The sequence below is a fragment of the Scatophagus argus genome, chromosome 4 (assembly GCF_020382885.2).
Source record: "Scatophagus argus isolate fScaArg1 chromosome 4, fScaArg1.pri, whole genome shotgun sequence".
NCBI classification, from domain to species: Eukaryota; Metazoa; Chordata; class Actinopteri; family Scatophagidae; genus Scatophagus; species Scatophagus argus.
The window spans coordinates 25994487-26008937 of record NC_058496.1 but is presented as its reverse complement, the minus strand read 5'-3'; positions in this window follow the sequence as shown (position 1 = coordinate 26008937).

The following is a 14451-nucleotide window of genomic DNA, read 5'->3' as shown; positions in this document are numbered from 1 at the left end:
TAGAGGGCCAAAAAACTATAAATCTTTATTTAACAAAACTCAAAAAAACTGAACAAAAACAAAACAGGCTCACACTTACTGTGACAAGGATCAAGAAAACTGCAAAGCATGGCAAGGCAAGGCAAAAAGGTTTCTCATGAATACACAGGCAAACAAAACACAATATAACGCACTGACCGGTGGCTGGGAAGACAAGGACTAAATAGACATGAGACACGGGTGACACGCATAAGGAGGACGAAAGCAATCAAGAAAACTAAAAGCAAAGCTACCTAAAAACAGGACACAAGACACACATGGAACATGACACAAGGACTCATAAACCAAAAGACAGAGAACCAAGATGTGACCAAAACCTGAACATAAAACATGAAAACACATGAGAGACAAACATGAAACATGGCATGTGGACTCAAAAATCAAAAAACAAAGCATAACCAAAACACCAGGCATGACAGTATCTCATCATGGAACACTGTATCTGATCGTATGGCAGCGACTGAACCTGTCACCGCTTCATGAAATTTGGTTTATTTTATCCAGTGGAGAAGAAGTCATACATTTTATGTTTATTCTAGCTCTATGTGATAACTTGCACAGCTTCAGTAGTCTGAATACAAGGTCAAACTGGCTGTGATGATCATTAACTCAGCTAACCTGTTTCATATGAGTGTGATCAGGTCTGGTTGAAAGTGACCAAAAAACCTCACAACGGCCATCAGACACTTATTCAAATATTGCTAAAATCTGATTTGCACTCAGGAGTATGTAACATCACCTTTTCCTTAGTTTCCTAACTTTCTAAGTTTTTCTAAGTTAGGACTGCAAAAACAAGTAAGTACCAAAAGTCATATGAAAAATTGTTCACTAACCAAAACACCACTCATTTCATCTTTGTTGTGTAACAATAGCCTGATGGTAGTGCTAGAGGGCAGATCAAGGGATCATGTCAACAAATAAGATGATATTTAAACATACTTTATTAGTTAATGAGCTTCATCATCAAAGGTAACAAAAAGTAGTCACATAAAGGTCCCTCCCACATATGTGTTAAGGCACGTATAAACATTGTCTAATGTGCCTCTGACATGGTTTTGAGAAAATATCTCAATGCATTGTCTCGGTACCTTTAAACAGAACACATTACTTCCTGTGAACCTTACTTCCTTTTTAAATTCTGACACAAGCTGATAGCAGGTTGAGGAACTGTATGTTTTTTCCTGTATGGTCTGTAATGCTTATGTGATATGAAAAAGTCAAAGTTTATTCCCTGAGTTTCTGTGGCCAATATTTCTAGGCTTTCAGAATTCTGCCGTCTGTAGACACCTGGGCATCCACTCCTCCTGCCATTTCCTTCATAAGACAATGCAGACTATTCCCCAAACAGAATGTCTTAGAATAATTTATGCTTTCATGCTCGCTCTGCTTTCCTCTCTGTTTTACAAGTGAAATGAAGCACGGTTCTCCAACATCTGGCGGGAACTCTACTTTCATATTTGACTCTTTATCATTTACCATGCTGGGATCTGCCACATGATCCTTGTCTCTGGATTCCTTTGAATGATATGCTTGGCTTGGTCAATATAATGGGTGAAATCACTGCCACGTCGGATGTCTGGGCATCTCTGTTCCCATCCCTTGTCTCTAGAGGAAGAATTACTACTCACTTTTATCCAAAGACCTAGAGTTCTGCATATGAGCTGAAATATTTGTTGCAGTGCGTAAACCATGTGGATGCTTCAAGGCCGCTACATGCAGATGATCAAGGCTCTTTTCTTTTGTTCTGAACACTTGTCCTCTTAGGTCAGTGTATTAGGCCACCTGTAAGGGGGAGATATGATCCCCTTTTGTTTTTCATAATGTTCCATATGAGTTTTCAGGGTGTCTAACGCATCCCCTACTAATTAGATTAACCACATTTTGAGCACAGATGATGACAAATGTAAACAGTGTTTCATTTTGGAACATGATTCAAGAGTGGTTGTGAGATACATCAGTCTATGTTATCCATCAAACAAAGCATGAATCATGATAAGGCTGTAATGCACCTCGCTTCATTTTTCACAACATGGTCAGTTCCCTGAGCTGCACAGTTTGAATGCTGTGAGAGGCAGCATTGGGTGTTGAATATCTGACATGGCCCTATGGATCTAGAGGCATCCAGTGCATTAAAAAACAGCAAACCTCAATACATCCAGCGGTGAAACTGATCTGCACCGCTGGGCGGGTGTCGGTGAGAGCCAGCCAGAGGGGATTACACAGTTTTCCCCTCTGACATCAGTGTGAAACTGATTTGAGCAGCAGTTGGCCTCAATGCATCAACTTAGCTGTCAAGAGTGTGACCATGTTCTTATACCGTAGTGGCACAAATATGGCTAGTTTGGCCTCTGGGTGGTTAGCTGGCTGACATTCTTGCATATTTTCCCTATATCTCTGTGGGTTATTGAAAACTCTTAAATGTGTGTTAGTTCTGTAATGGATTGGAAACCTTGCAGTCTGTGCAAGGAAAACTCCTGCAACCCTGAATGAGCCTGAACTGAATTGAATTGAAAAGCTGAATTGAATATGTTGCACCTGTGTTGTCAAATTAATGAAGATGTTTTCTTAGTTGCACATGGCTGCTTTCATTTGTTTGAACCATCATAATCTGCAAGCAATTTGAGGGCGGGGAGAAAATAACCAACATTTTCATGGAGTGTTAACTGGTACAGCTTATTTAAATCATCATAAGCCAATCAAATCTGTGCGCTCTGCAACTTGAGTCAGTAAGTCAGACACATACACACACAGGGGACAGATGAGAAAAGAGACTAAAATAATAAAGAGATTAAAATAATTTCACGACATGTGCACTAAAAAGAGGAAAGGTAGACAGCAAAAACAGATTTTAATCAAAAATAGAAGGCTGGAGATATTCATCCCTCCCTTAGGTGGTACACTTTGTCTCATCTGTTCAGATACTGTGGGGATTATTACAAGGAGCAATGTGAATCTCCACTGCGAGACAAAACACAGAGCGTTTTTGAGCAGTTGCCCTCAAGGCCCATGTAGTAATATCCTTGATATAATCATATGTATGACAAAGCGGTGAACCTTGGCCCATTGTTCTTGTGAACGACTGAGCCTTTTGACGATGTCTCTTTCATACCCATCTTGATGCAATGACCTGTTACCTAATGAACCTGTTTACCTGTTTACGCCCCAAACAGAGGCGGTCTTGTGGTGATTAGAACACCCAGTCCCTTCTGTGCAAAATTTGCATGTTATCCCTGTGCCCCTATAGGTTTTCTTCAGGTACTCCGATGCCGTCCCACAATCCCAAAAACATGCACATTAGGTTAATTGGCTACTCTGCATTGCCCCTAGGTGTGAGTGTGTGAGTGTGTGGTTGTCTGTCTGTGTGTGTTGCCCCTGCCATTGATTGGCAACCAGTCCAGGCTGTACCCTGTCTCTCACCCATTGTCAGCTTGGATAGGCTCCAGCCCCCGTGACCCTGACGGATCAGCAATATAGAAAATGGAGGGAGGGATGGATGTTCCAAATGTTTTCTGACCATTCCACAATCAATCCGTTATTTTACCAACCTTTTGTGTGTCCCATCTTGTTTGAAACACGTTGCTGCAATCAAACATCAAAAATAAGTACATGTCCACACAGTATTTTTTTTTTTATGCTTCAGACTGGTGCACCCAGTGTTCTTTTGTGATTGTTTGTTTGTGATGATATGTCTTTTGTATGTGCTAAAGTGTTAAAACACCTGAATTTTTCAGAAAGGCACTGGGGACACTGCCCTTTTTCAGGTAGCCCGCGCATCATGTATTATCATATTGCCCTTTATATTAGATGTATACCTGGTAACTAAGAAAATGGACAATGTTCTGGTCATATCTGTCTCTCCTGAATTTCATCAGACAGAAATGACAACATAAACAGAAAAGCCCAATTGTGGGAGTAGACTGGTGAGACACTGAATTTTGCTGGTGAGTTTTGTGCTTTTATCAGTCTTTGACTTGTAAGCCTGTCAAACCTCTGTTAACATAACCTTAAGTTAGCTACCAAGCTAATGCCAATCAAAACAGATGTGCAGTATTTTTATTATCTCTCCAAACAAGCACCTCATCCCAGTGTTCCCCATAAAAACAAAGAAACTGAAGATGACTACCAGCTTCAATATAAAATACTGCATGTATAATAATTTTTTGGTTTCCTGTCATGCTGGTCCCACAGAGAGGGTAGACATGATAATTGCCTGCTCTTAAAATGTGGAACTGGATCATCCAGTCAACACTCATAACAGAACACAGCAGAAAACAATGAAAGAGCACCTAGTTGATACAGTGTGTGAAATTAGAAGTTACTTTCGTGAGATATTTGTCCAGGTAAGGTCATGGGTGCAGTCAGAACACCAGCTAAGTGCCAAAACACTTTCAGACAAGACTCTTTCACCTTCCAAGATTTATTGTCATCTATGTATCTTAATGATTCAAATGCTGCCCAGATTTCCAGAACTAGTATTGTCCAAAGAATAAAGCCTGTGTTCGTGTGTGAGTGCAATAGAAATGTGTGTCATAGCCCTTAGCCTTTCAGACAACAGCTGTCTGTGGTGCATGCAGTGGTGCATCTGGACAGAAAAGGCAGATCTGACTGTCACTACAATGGTCACATTCTTTATTAGCCTAGATTCAGGCTGTTGTCACCCAGCCAGCATTCCTCAAGGCCAGGGAAGAGACTGGCTTTGTGCTGAATGTCAAGTATGTCTGGGATTTCACAGAACCATCTACAAAAGCTTTGATCAAAGCCTTTGCAATATGATATTCACTTTCTGCACTGTTATAAATAAATGCAAAACTCATAGGAAACAGTTCCCCTAAAGTGGTGTTGAAAGTTCAGCACTGGTTTTCTTCATTTCTATAGAATCATAAGACTTTAAGGTACACATTAAAAGGCATTAAATCCTTCAGCATGTAGCATTAAAAAGCTTGACAAATGCATTACAACCATCACAGGTCATACAGTCAAAGGTTTGAAGGTAGTAGTCAGGATTGCAGTAACGTTTGTATTACCACCATGATCATCATCAGTGTAGCATTACTTCTTCTAAAGCTACCTTAGATGCATAAATTTGAAGGATAAGGAGCTACTTAAGTTTACTTACTAACTAAATTCTGAAGTCTTCACCTCTGGGGTTGGAGTGAACATCGGGGTGGGAATTAGTAGGGGCAGACGGCACACCTCAAAGGCATTTTGTAAGCCAGCAGATAAAATACCAGGATGTTGATGTATTTTTAAAGGTTGTATTTTAACTGCTGCTACCACTAAGTGACATATGACATGGCTGTATACAAGCTTGCAAACACAAACATCCATGAACCCCAAAAATAAATGTAAAAGTACAAATAGGATAAATAAAAAAAAACTCTTTATTTATTTATCAGAAAATAAACAAAGTAAAATGGCCATTCATCCGTATACTGTACCTGTTTGCAAGTGTGATATCTGGAATACAAAAAAATGAAACTTCTTTCTGTTTGATATACAAGCAAAAAGCTAAAGAGCATTAGTAAGATGTGACTGAACTCATTACTTCATAGTCGTAACATTCACTGTAAGCCTGTAAGGTAATTTGTCAAAGTTGTTTCTGATTAAACATGTGAACTTACTGGACCACCCTTGTCCATGAACGAGTCGGTTGTTCTCAGCAGTGGAGCTTCTCACTGGCGGCAGAGCACCGTTGTCAGCTCAGCTGTGACTCAAAGTGTATTATTTCCTGGTTAAAAACATATTAAACACATAGTAAAAAAACCACAGAAACAATCAAAATCTGATAACTGGCAAATAATGGGCTGCTGAGTTAACCTAATATACAGCATGTGCTATTATAGACTAGTTTTGCTCTAAACTGCGCTTGACAGCTTGCGTCTCGTAGCTGTGAACATGACAGCTGACTCGTAAAATCTCCTCCTCTGTGAATTGATGTTGTTTGTGGTTTTGCATTAGGCTGATGATCTTAGCTCTGAGTTGTTCCTGTGGAATGACTTGAACCTGAAATCGGGCCCAGTGAAGCACAGATTTAATTGTTGTGCCTTGTTTGTGAGGCACCAGAGTCAGTTTTTCAACAGCTGTGAAGTTTTTGACATTTACAACAAACCAATCCTGTTTCCAATGAGGGAGCAACTCAGCACTCCTTCACCCTCCTCCAACAGCTGCATACTGGTGTTGATATTTGGCCTCATTGGAGCTGGCGTCTGGTGTTGGGTGGGGCAGTGTGACGGATGGCAGGGCTCACCGAAGCTGAAGTCGCTCTGGTGCTGTAGCTCCATTAGTACCAACCAAGGGCAGCTGTTAGGACTGCGTGGCTGTGTGGATTGCATTAGGCCTACTCGCAGATGGTGGGTCTCTTAGCCCAGCTGTACATAATTGTCTGCCTAAAAACAATAGCAGGACACCCCTGCCCCCTCCACAACTCCCACCATCATGTTTCCCATCCTGACACCTCCCAGTACTCCCCCGACTCTCATGCAAACCCACAAAAAATATACAGAGGGAGCTTTTATATATCTGCTCTTTTGTTTCTCTAAAAGGAAGAAAGCATTGGCTGCATAAATGTGGTCTGGAAGTAATTGTAATTGTAATTTTTTTTTTTTTCATGGGGATTTCTCTCTGGCAAACCCAATGTTTCTGTTTCTCTGGACTTGCCTTGTAAAACAGTCATCACCATTGCTTCAGTTCATATGGAGAAAGAAGTCCAAATGGAGCCAGATGACATGATTTCTGTGTACTAATGGAAACCACTTTATCCACTCTGAGCACAATGTATGCGTGTTTAGGACCGATACACTCATACTGACAATATTTAGAATGATAAAGGCTTTTAGTGAACTGGAGGTTAAGTTGGGGTATGTACAATGAAATTTGAATCTTTGCTCTGTGGACGATGGGTTATTGCTGGGACACAAAAAAAAACAAAACAGTAATAACAGAGCGGATAGTGGGATATTAAATGCACACAAAATCCAAAGCACAATCCGGACCGCAAGTGAGTGCACATGCTCACAAAACAGGTAAGTACAAATCCAGAGAACCCAAAGAACAAGTTAATCTTCAGGCGGGAAACACAGGGAACAAACCGCAGCAAAAACTGGGCATGGCAGGCAGAGGCAAGGAAATGAACCTGAACACAGGAGACAAAAGTTAATTCAAGAACCACAAAACAAGCAAGACAAAGAGCAGGGAGCAGGCCTGCCATGTATACTACAAAATTGACGGTACAATCTGGCAAAGGTGGAAGGAGAGAGAGGCCACGGGAGAGGGTGGAGTTGCTTGGTTATGATGCAGAACAGGTGTGCAGGAAGAAGGATCACAGGCAGGTGGTTCAGCCTCGCCCAGCTCCCCTCTGGATTGGTTCAAGTAAGACAAACAACAAAAACACACAGGGACAGGTAGGTGAGAGGGATGGGAGGAGGGGAGCACAGGGAGAAGCACTATACATGATCCTAACAATAAACACACTTTTTTTTTATCATAATAAAGAAAATTATTTATCCATACGGTGAGACATTTATGAATACATAACTCTTACAGATAACACAAACAATGCACAATGACAAAATAACCTCAACCTTCTGGGTCTTTCAAATACATATTTTTTTTTACTGTGAACAATGTGAAATGTGGTTGAAAGCTCCAAATCAACCTCATGACTGGACTAATATTCCCAAAAGCAAGAACGAGTATATGATATGATGATGGATATGATGAAAATGAAAAAGGCACATGAAAATGAATGGCTAGCTGTATTATTGTTGTGCTTGTAAAAGAGTTTGAACCTCTTTTTCCTTATACTTACACGTGCTGCCTAATCTTACACAACATTTATCTCACAATGGAAAATAATCTCATTCATACATTAGTGTGTCATGATTTATTTGCGTGCTCTGTTTTCTATGAGCATAGGGCATCATTGACCTAATTATATAGAAATGTATCATAGTGATCTTAATCAGGGGAACAAGACAAGCATTTTATTTCTCTCCATGGTCCTTGAACCATGAACAGAAGCCAGCCTTGACTTTAATGTGAAGGCACAATTGTGACTTATGCCATGTCTAAAGTGCTCTGTAGTAGTGAGAGTACTGTCATAACTTGTGTTCTTGTTCTGGTAACAACATGTTAAATTGCCATCAGATTCACGAAAGGGGGTACAAAAGGATTTAGATGAAAAATAATGATGAGCATAAGGATACCAAGAAAAGAATGACATAGAAAATGTCAAAACATGACAGACAGCAGTCAGAATGTTGGTAGCTACATTGTTCACTCCTCCTATGGGCAGCAGGGTGAGCCAGACTCTGGAAGTGCATTGACTGTAGTTCACACTGTGAAGCAGCCTGGTTTGAATGGATTGCACTGTATAAAAGTCTAGCAAAGGATTGCTTCATGCTCATTTTGCCTTTCCATTCATCTATCTATTCATTTCATCTTCATGACTTAAGATAAAAGCACCATAGAGCACTGGTATTCATCCACGCACAGCTCAGTCGCTCCTGTCTGTTGACAGATTGATTTTCCTGTCTCCATAGTGAACAGATGGGATTCTCTTCCATGCCAAAACATTAACACATCATCTTTTATCTATTTTGGAAAGACATATGTACATTCCATTTGGTGTTTTATGCTCCACCTTATATTTGCCATGACTACCTGTTATCTCAACAGCTCACCTGAAAGACTCTATTGTTTTCAGATTAAAATGAACAAGAGTTTAGCGCTTCATCAAGATGATTTATAAGTGTATTTGGGAGACTGTTTCACCTTCATGATTAACCTTTGTTGAATTTTGCTGTGTTTTGTCTCTATCACGTGCCAAAATCAGTGGGTGTTTTGTGGCATCTTTGTCTGCGCCTCTGCTACAAAATGTGATGTGAGGTCCTAACACAACCACTCTGCATAATTTCCAAAGGCCTCCATTGTAATTGGTACAAAGGCCTTCTTTGGTGTGCTCCTTGGTCATTAGCCTAAACCTCAGGAAAGTCCCCTGTGAGAAGAACATGAGACATTGTTGAGTGTGTGCCAGCTCCCATAGACAAGCTCAGAGAAAGTACTTCATAATTGGATTGTTATTGAATGAGTATTAGACCCTCTGGCTTTATTTTACACATGAGATTCCATAAAGCTTAGGGGACTGACAGAAGGTTGACCAAGCAGAAGTTTCCATGCAGCTTTCAAAAGAATGGTGCTGCATGTTCACTGTCTTGCTCTGCCCTTACATCCTGTTCAGCCAAGTCTTTCTCTAAAGAGACTGTTACAGGAAATAGCCCAAAGGGTCTTAATTAAAGTCACGTTGAAGTTCTCTTCATCCTGTTCAACATAACACTTGAACTGTCACAAGCCCCGTATCCGTTTTCACATACTTCATTGTGAGCACCAATGTGTTTGCAATGTGTTATTGAGGCGTGCTTAAAATTCAAACCTTACAGTGTGCTAACCTCTATAAGATCCATGTGAAAAATGTGTCATGCTATGGTGCTTTACAGTTTGGGTTTTTTTTGAAAGCCTGTGATTTTTCATCAACTTGATCAAAAGCATATGTCAAGCAAAGAGCATCAGTGACTGGCAGAAAATCAGAAATCCTTGTTAATCATCATATCATTTCTTGTTTTGTGTTTCAACCATCAGAATTATTCTAGCAGAGCTTTAATAAGTTTGGGTATGAAGTCCTGAGCGAAGTCCTGAGTCAAGACCAAGAAGTGCCTAATTAAGTTCCAAGTCCCAAACTTTTCAGAATCAGAAGCCTTTATTGACATTGTACAAGGGATACAACGAAATTGTAAGAGCCTTGGAGTGGTGTTATTCCAAATCTACATTTAAGTATGTATAACACAAGACATGACAAGACAACTTCCTTTCATTTTTACACAAATGTTTGTTGTTGACGTGTGCTGAGAAGCACGAAAAACAAAAATGCAAACGTAACAAAAACAACACCATAGTCCGGGAACGCGCCGCCATCTTTCTTTCTTTACTGTTTTTCGAATACTATGTAAAGCACTTTTCACCCCTCATCAAATTTAATGCCATTTTAGATAAGAATACCAATTAAGTTTAAGGACAAGAGCAAATTTTCAGCTGTACTGGTATGGTGACATACGTATACTTGGTATGTTCCTGTTGGAGTTCAGTAGTATTTTATCAAATCGAATCTTAATTTAGATTTGAATTTGTACAAGTAAAAAAAATAAATCAACAAAAAAATACACACAAAGTTAGAGTGATGCTACCTCACTTCAAATGATCTTTGGGCAATACAGACACTAGCTGCAGAGGAGAGCATTAAGAAGACTAAAATTAAATAGGCACAAAATTTGGTATATTTTGCTACATTCATGATCCCCAGAGAATTTAGTGATAAGTTAGTCATTATCATTAGCATGTTTTGTGTTAAATATAGGCATTTGGGTTAAATATAGGCACTGTAGAGGAATACAAATACCTGGGAGGGTACATAAACAATAAACTGGACTGCCCCACACGGAAAGGAATTATGTGAACATATATCCAAATATATGCAGAATATATGTTGCAAGTATGCCATATTTAGAGTCATATATGTGCGTATACGTGATGTAGCGACGTAATGCATTGTGGGCTTTGCGGGCAACTGAAAAGTGTGTTTACTCCGGCTGCATGCGTGACTCTGCTCTTGTGTTCTGCTGTTTTGTTTAAACGAGTTAAAACATGGTGCAAACATGCTGTGTCGTTAACTGCCACAATCATTCACATGATCGCGTTGGTAAAAACAAACGATGGGCTGAGATTTTTCTCATTTCCAACATGGAAGCAAAGCCAACGACCTCGACTGATCCTGGTGTCTCCATGCAACTGGCCAGAGTTTACATTCAGAAAAGTTTCTCCTCTTTTTTGCTGGAATTTTGCTACATCATGGCCTAACAAAATGAGTTCATTACAGTAAGTGGACTTCAGAATATTTTATGCAACCTAAGATTGTGTGTTGTCATATATTTACATATATATGTATAGCATATATGTACATATATGGATATATATGTACATATAGTTGAAAGACATAAATATAGGGGGGCAATTTCGAATATGTGCATATATGTTGGGAAATATATGTGGCATAGATAAAACATACATGTTCGTATATTTTCTTTCCGTGTGGGGGACTGAGAACTCTGACGCTGTCTACAGAAAGGGCCAGAGCTGCTTCTATTTCCCGAGGAGGCCGAGGTCGTTTGGCATCTGCCGGACCATGCTGAGGATGTGTTATGAGTCTGTGGTGGCCCGTGCTATCCTGTTTGCTGTCGTGTGCTGGGGCAGCAGGTTGAGCCTAATGGATGCCAAGAGACTCAATAAATTGATTCAGAAAACCAGTGATGTCGTGGGGGTGGAAATCAGAAAGGAGGATGCTGTCTAAATTACATGCCATCTTGGACAGTGTCTCCCACCCACTCCACAATGACCTGTCAGGAACAGGATTTCCTTCAGTGACAGACAGATTTCACCACGATGCTCCACAGAATGCCACAGGAAGTCATGGAAGATGTGGCCATCAGACTTTATAACTCCTCTCCTGGAGTGTCAGACACTCTGAGTCAACAGACTGGTCCTCAGTCATGCCTTCTGCAGTTTTCCCTGTGCTACTGTATCCTGTATATACCTGTACAATACCTGTATATACCTGTACACAAACTTTATATTTATTTTTATATTCTGGAAATACTCTTATTCCTATTTTCATTATTACTCCTGGGCTTTTAGACTTCTAATCTTGGTTGGAGCAACTGTAACTAATAAAGTATTTCTGATTCTGATTTGAATCAGCTCTTGCTATGTGTGGCTCACTGATTTTATTAACTGAACTAACTAACTGAAAAGATAACTTCTATATCTTATCCAATTTTCTAATCTTTTTGTGTCAAAGTTACTCCTGGAGACAACAACTTTTGAAAATGGTGAGATTTTTGAATGAGACTTGAACTTATTTTGAGATTGGCTATTGATATGTGTATGACGCATTGATAAGTGATGCACAGGTAAGGTTTCTCAAAGACCCTGTTAGTTTATACAGGTGTGTGTACATGCATGTATGTGAGTGTGAGATGTGGTATTACCATATGTATTTGTATGATCTGTATATTTGCACATGTAAGACCCAAGGTTTAATAGAAGCAAACAGACAGTTTCCAAAAATACACTGAAATCCATCGAAATTAATGCAGAATGACTCCTAAAGTGAATGCTTCCTCCTGTTATATGAGTAATCATAGCAACTTTTATTTTTATAGCGTGCATGTGTGTACTGAAAATAATAATAAAATCTCTACATTGTTATTGTTTATTCTAAGGTATTTCCTACCATTTTTGATATGATAGTAGTCCCATGTGCTCAATGGACTAGATATGGCATGATAAGAGAATCTTCACGATTTCTCCACATTTGTGATTAAGCATGCCCAATGAACACTTCCACCAAATTACTTGCGTTTCTCCCTCAGCAGAAATAAGTATGTTGCCCATTAAGAGAGACACGGTGTGGCTGAGGTACAGCAGCCTAACTTAACAGCCAATCATTATTAAAATCTCCAGACATGCAGACAGGATCGCTCAGGATCTAATATTTATTAATGTTCTGTGTTCTTCTACACGTCCAGTCCAGGTAAATAAATGTCCCACAACATTTGTGCACATGGAAACATTTCTACAATGTGGAACTGGATGTCAGAGTCAATCCGTGTGTCATTAGTATGTAACACACAGTGCATGTGTGTTGTGTGATTACCTATGTAGACACATGTTACTTTGGACCTTGCATCTTATTTTGCACCCAGAATATACTTTGTATTGACTGGCGACCAGTCCAGGGTGAACCCCGCCTCTCGCCCGTAGTCAGCTGGGATAGGCTCCAGCTCCCCCGCGACCCTGACGGATAAGCGGTACAGAAAATGGACGGATGGATGGAATATACTTTGTTTAACTAGCACTAGGGAGCTGGACATGCTCTCACTGCATGTGTGCCATGCACTTTAGACCAAGGCCTATAGGTTGTTTTTTATAGGGGCCTTATTCTTGTTTCTTAACAATGAACATTTTAAATGAAGTGCATGTGCATTTCTGGAATCACTGCTGCACATGTATGATGTGTGGTATGGGTTCATATTATTTTCATCATCAGAGTAGGGTGTTAGCTCTAATGATCTTCCTCAGACTATAGGTTTCTCTTGTATTGAATGGGACATAAACCATCTGAAGCACACATGTACCGTACTGTCATGCAGGCCAAAAGACTAAAATTTGAAATAATCTGTTGGTCTTGAAACCTCATACCTTAAAATAAGTGTAATGAAAACTGGAAGACCTTCATCAAATATGTGCCATTGTATTTAGCTAAACATAACCCCAAATAAAACAAAATTACAAATTAATAGAAATGGGAATTGTGGGTTCTTTTAGAGAGCCAGATTATTTGTATCAACTCAGCAGTAACAGCCACCACCCCAAGTGGTTCTTCATTCACTGCCACTTCTGGCTCTTGATCTCAGCCAAATTTAGCAGTGTTTTGGGATATGGTTGGTATGCGCGCTCATATACAAAGATTAAATGTTGTAAAAGTATAAACTATTAGGAGTTTTGAATATTTTTATTAATACTGATGTATGCTTTGTATGTTGCCAACTGGTGCAACATACAAAAAATATATATAAAATATATATGTAACAAAGAGAGATTTTTTTCTTCCTGAATTGTATTTAACAAATATGTTATAGGTTATAAATTAAAGAAAGAAAGAAAAAAACAAAACAAAAAAGAAATAAGCTCCCAGATGTGAGCCAGCTCCCATTGTTTAGTTAAAGGAGTCAGCTCAGCGAGACGACTCATCATGACAGACACGTCACTAATAATTAATATTAAATGAGATTTACTTGAATTAAGCCCAACAGATTTGCACAGTTATCACTAGATAATCCAATCCCCGCTCTTCTTACGTTAATCCAATTACTTGTTGAACATGAATGTTATAGCTTCACAGTGGCATGTAACCATGGGACAAAGGCTTTACATCCCAGGCACTGTGAGGACATGTACTACACATGATGAAGAAGAGGCCCTGCTGATGTGAAAAGGATCAAGTTGAGTCCTGATTTAGCAACAGGAAAGCCTTTGTGTTCGCCATGAGGCACTGGGACTGAAGCAGCATAGGTCATGTGAATTGTCAGTGTTCATCACCACAGCTAGCATGGACATCATTGTTCCGTTACAACAACATGTCAACATTTCGTGACAGAGTTCATGATTGGACACACCATTAGTGCTGTACTCATCAAACATACAGCCTGGCCTTGTGCTCATTAATGAACTTCATTATCTGGATGTAAAAAAGTGGACAATGCATTGAGATGCTCTTTTAATTGAGAACTGAGTTGATTTTTA